Below are 6,225 nucleotides of genomic sequence, written 5' to 3' on the forward strand. Positions count from 1 at the left end.
GTGAGATCACGCGATATCTACACTGTAGATATCGCTGCGATGAAATTGCATCACAATGCTTTGCAGACCATTGTGACGTCATGACGTCACAATCAAATGACATCACTAATGGCTCTGCTACTGAAGCTGTAAGCAGTACTTTTTTCACTTAAGACATTGCTAATTACTGTCTACAAACTGAAAAAGTTGGAAGAATGATGTTGGATGATAAATAAAATCTCACCCTCGTGTCTTTTGATATGAAATATATCAACACTAGTTGATCAAAGTGGAAAAAATCCTCGGCGAGCCTCTGAGTTTTCCCACTTTTATCAACTCGTGTTGATATATTTGATATCAAAAAGACATTTGAGTGAGATTCTCTATATTATGACATACATAAATTCTTTTCCTTGTGTGTATCACTTCTAAATGCCTTTCAAAGGCGCGGTATTTGAAACTAGCTACAGCTGCAAGTTTCGGATATGGTTTCGGGAAGATACTGAAAGTATTAATTTTAAGTGGCCTGTGCCGCTATTAGTCTCAGAAATACGACAATATACCAGTAATGTTTTTAATTGGTTTATTTTATGTTCGTCAACAATTTCTGGTGTAATTATTCTATTTGTGGTTCATATATATTGGGTATTTTTTTCTTTTATTTTCTTATTTACAATAATTCTTTGCTTGGAGATGGATTACTTAAAGCTGTGATAGTAAATTAGTTTAGTCATTATTTTATTTTTAAATTCTGTTTTTTTACTTTGGATGACGATTTGGGAGATAATCTTATTGTGTTTCGAATTTTATTGTAGTCCCACTGTAGATTAAATATCTTTTATTTGAATTGAAACCAAGATCTTTAGCTTTAAATAAGACGTATCTTATCTACAGTGGAAAAACATCTAAAGTCAAAACACAAAATGTTTATTCATTCTATTATTACAAAAAATACGGTAGTTCAAGATTATTTATTTTTATTCATGACTAATTCAAAATATTTGTTTCAAAATACACATTTCTTCAAAACGAATTGATGAAAATATCCATAGAAATATATTAAATTTCATCGCAACATGTTGCATATTTGAACTGCTTGGATTCAACCAAGTCATTTCTCGGAAATCAACATGACATCTCACATTGTAGGGGAGACAGATTGTAGAAACAGTAAAAAAACGGGACGAATATATTGCTCCAACTGACGCTATTAAATAAGAGGGTTTGGGGTATTTTGAAGTTATACTTAGCAGTTGGTTTGAAATATCTTCCCAACAGTAATACATATTACGAATGACTCCCTACCCTGAATGTCGACCTGGCTGAACTTTACTCTTCGCTGTCCCTGGCTGCTAAAATAGATGTTCTCAGTAGAGTGCTATTTACAAATTACATCAACCCAGAGGACAGTCCCACCTGTTGTAGTTTTGTTCAACATTAATACGAGGATCTACAGACGCAACAATTGCCAACGGAAAAACCCTGGACTGTGGCCGTTTGTAGCTGCCGACGACGACACGAGAGAGACTGCACATATCTGTTTATGATTAGTGTGTGGCCCTGACACAGTGGTTAGTTTGTGTTCAACTTAATTGTGAGTGAGTGAAAAAGCATGGTTTTACGCCGCTTTAAGCAATATTCGAGCAATATCACGGCGGGGGACACCAGAAATGGGCTTCACACACAATCGAACCCGGGTCTTCGGCGTGACGATCGAACGCATTAACCAGTAGGCTACCCCACCACCCCTAACTTAATTGTGCATGTTCTGAAATAGATTCCATCATGTTTGATAAGCTGCTGTTCTGATATCGAGCGTATACAACATTCTAATGGGTTATCGGCGGCCATTCGGAAAGACTGTCGATAGATCGATATTTTCATACGCACAGTTTTGTGTGATCCGGCTAAATTTAAAGAGGTATCAATGGGAAAAAGGATACCTCTTTTCACAAATCAGAGTGAGTGAGTGAGTTGGGTTTAACGCCGCTCTTAACAGTATCCCAGTTATATCGCGGCGTGTCAGCTTTATGTGGGAGGAAAGCTCGAAGTGATGCAGGTCTCAGACGTTTACCACTTCGGTGAAACCCACGAGCATGGGCATGGTACTGACAAACCTAGAAACATAATCGGGGCTAACCGGGATTTGAACCCACAACCATAGGCTTCTGGCGTGCGCCTAAGACGACTGCGCCACCCGTGCCCCCTTACAAATTAGAATCAAGCATGGTAGAAATGCGTTTAACCCAGATGCCAAATGGATATTCTTTGATGAAAATGTAATTATGGTATACTTCAAAATGTCAACGCTGGAGAATAATTTGCCAAATATTTCCCGATATCGTGCGTAACAGCCAAAATAGTGGTTAAAATAATGTCAATGTCACTAAAAACGTTGAGGACACCGGGTGTTCGCGAAAACAGTAAGCATGTCGGGCTCTTCTAGATCATAGGTCTGCAAAGCTGTAATGGTGCATGTTCAGGTAGGATCGCGCGTTTAGATAATTGTCAATTCAGCCATGTTATAACTACGTTATTATGTGTCCAACTGATTATGACAAGGAATCAATGTGTGCCAAGCTATTCTCTAAGGTATTTATGTCTGCTTTTTTAATCTACAATCGGCCTGAAAACTGCCGACTGGTTAAAAAAGCACAGAAGCCAACTCGACATCCCTAATACACCTTGCCTTGCCATATCCATCGGTAGATCTATATAAATATACTAATTTTGTTATTAATATAATTGCATTTTTGTGTTAACCTGTAATAATACCTAATATACAAACGATGTTTAAATAAATTCACATTCAGCGAACCGACTATATATTGTTGTTTTTTATTTGTAATTCGTAAAATTGCTCACTTTCCCCTTCTGACTAACATGGCCTTTCACATTGACTTCGAATTGAATGCATTGACTTTCATAAGTCCACAGAGGCTTTTTGGTTATATATGAAGTGTTATCACTTGACATATAACTTAAGAATACTACCACATACTGTTATCTTAGTTTCAGTAAATCTTACTAATCGTTATGATTTGTGCTTCATGCTAATTTTGCTGGTTCACTGAACAATCAACTGTTTTGTTTTCATCGTTTGCGATGCGATTCAATGCAACCCATTGTCGCAACTATTCGAAGATGATGTAGTCCTTTATCCCAAGCGTCTGAACTGAACTGAACGTTATTATTACACTCAGGCCACAGTCTGTGGCGAGGTACATGAATGCAATTATTGAATATATTATGTACAAATTATAGCTACAGTAAACCACGGATATAACGAACTCAAAGGGGCCACTAATTTTAGTTATAACCGTAGTTCGTTAAAAGCATATATACATCATAACTACAGCAAATAGTCGGGACAAAAGAGTAAGTTCGCTATATCCGTCAGTTCGTTATAAGCGTGTTCGTTATAAACGTTGTTTACTGTATGTACATATATGCGCTTGCAATTGGTGAAGATTTACAAGCATAAAATACATACAGAACTTACAGTAATACAGTGTTTTCCTGATATAAATTAATTTCCTGATATCTGATTCAAATAGTTGACATACAAATGGGTTGTGAAATACATCTCCGACGTCAATTTCGATCAATTAGTGGGATGATCCCGGGTTTCCAACCGGCAGATAGTGATTCGATGTCCTGAATTTTAGTAATATTCGCCATTTGAATTATTGCAAATAAATTAAATACTGCTCAAATTCTAGAGATTTGACAATATTATATTGACCCCTTTCGAAGAACTTACTACGTTTGTTGCCTATGTTTGCTGATAGATATCCAATAAATTAGAATTAACAAGTATAATATATTAACAGATAAATACTTTGAAAAACATATGGTGTCATATATAACTTAATCCTAGTTTGTCAAAAATACATTTTTTACAAGTTACCCATTTATGATGATATTTTCCCAAATACTGCCCGCTTACATGCCAAAAGACATCAAACGGAGGCTTTTCTAGGTGAGACTTTACGCCCAAAACAAATAATTCTCCTTTTAGCCTCTCCATAAATCATTATCAATAAATTAAGAGCGCTGTTCCTTAGTGAAACTAAAGGAATCGTGAATGTATATAAAGAAGAATAGGAGTAACTAAATTATCAAAATTTCTTAAATACAATCGACCTTGGCTGTTTCAAGCCATAGCTTTGGTTACCTTTTCATTTAGAATTTGCTTAGTCTGTGTAAATGTGTTTGTTTTCTGTAAAGTGACACCAAGGTATTGATAAGGATCAACATTATAATACCATTATCACAAATTTTGAAGGATTGCTTAGAATCCTTTTAGTCCTTTTAGTTTTCCCCTAGCCAAGGAGAAACTATCGTAAATAAACAGAAAAAAGATGTGTTCAGAAATATATTTGCAATTCTAGCACAGGCATACATGTTTCAAGTGACGAGGAGATCTGTTTCATCAATCCACAGATTCACCGCAATGTATGTCGGAGTGAGTGAGTGAGTGAGTGAGTGAGTGTGGCTTTACGCCGCTGTCAGTTATATTCCAGCGATATCACATCAGAGGACACCAGAAACGGGTTTCACACATTGTACCCGTGTGGGGAGTCGAACCCAGGTCTTCGGCGTGACGAGCGAACGATGTAACCACAAGGCTACCCCGCCGTCTTATGCTCGGTGTGCATCGATTGTCTGTCGGTAATAGAGGTTTCCACATATTTCTGGAGCTGCCTATCCTTTGTGTCATGCCGCAGTTAGCAATATTCAAGCTATATCACTGTGGCTAAGTAATCGATTACTGAGTGATGCAACCAGTGGTTGATAGCATGAGTCCCCACGCCGTCGGGTTTGGCTACCCGAACCCCACTCACAGATGCCATGTACACGGTTACTATATCGATATGGTATCTGGTAGTGAGGGGCGGTCGGGTAGCCTAGTGGTTAAAGCGTTCGCTCGTCACGCCGAAGATCCGGGTTCTAATCCCGACATGGGTACAATGTGTGAAGCCCATTTCTGGTGTCCCCCGCCGTGATATTGCTGGAATATTGCTAAAAGCGGCGTAAAACCAAATTCACTCACTGACTCTGGTAGTGATGGCGGCTCGTCATATTCCGACGGCATGGGGCGTTGTTCATAATATCAATCATTGGTTTGTCTGGTCCAGACTCGATTGTTTACGGTCCGCCGTCAAAAAGTTGAAATATTCCTGAGTGCGGCGTTAAAGAACAAACACTGTGACCTTGTCACTAAAATTGTAACTGTTTTGTCGTGTCCGACGGAGGGCCAACATCAGGGTTGGGACATGTTAATGTCACTAAACTCATACAAATATTGCTTTCTTGACTAAATCGAGCAACATGAGTATAATTAAACACATGGTGGAGAAATAACAAACATTAGATTATACACAACGACAGATTTGTATTTACAGCGAGCGGAAACGTACAAGAGCCTGTTGTGTTAAACAACCAGAGTTGTCGGACCTTATGCATTCTTGCTTCCGGGACGGGACGGCAGGCCATGTTTACTTTCACGAACCAGACATTACTGAATTGCAGTGATCCATTAGTCATACCATTATTTTGCCTTTTACGCTTTTATCTGTTTCGGTGTATAATCGAGACGTTTTGAAATCGATGACGTTATATATTTCCATGGTTATCAACGGTTACAACAGCTTAAGATGTTCAGGAAGATTCGTATACAAACATCTTCGCCATTACTCCTTTCTTCTTGATACATGTTACGGTTACTTCAATAAAAGTTACAAAACCCTTTCCTGAGAAATATCTGCTGAAAGAGTCCATTCCGACTAACACAACAAACAAATACAAAGGCAAGTCAAACGTGTATCTGAAAAGAAAACAAGGAGTTGTTTCTTTCAATTAATAAATGTGAGAAGGTCGCGTTCAAGATTATTGCACTTATATATAGCAAGGTGTGTGTGTGTGTGTGTGTGTGTGTGTGTGTGTGTGTGTGTGTGTGTGTGTGTGTGTGTGTGTGTGTCTGCTTGCACTGGTCCGGGCGTTCGCCGGGTTTTTTCGACTTTATAGAGCTAGCCCACAGAGATACCATGCCACAGTTTAACGTCTTTTGGTATGACGCGGACGGAGATCAAACCACCGACTTTCCGCTCTCCGGGCAGACGCCCCGCCCCATCCACCATACGGTAAATAAAGTGGAATAACGCGACCGACGAAGAGGAAAGCGGCCTTTCAAAATTAAAATTGTAATGCGTCAATGCCTATTGATAATACAGTGTGGATATA

Source organism: Haliotis rufescens, unplaced genomic scaffold (assembly GCF_023055435.1).
Source record: "Haliotis rufescens isolate VD_foot unplaced genomic scaffold, xgHalRufe1.0.p SCAF_4, whole genome shotgun sequence".
In the NCBI taxonomy this organism is placed as follows: Eukaryota; Metazoa; Mollusca; class Gastropoda; order Lepetellida; family Haliotidae; genus Haliotis; species Haliotis rufescens.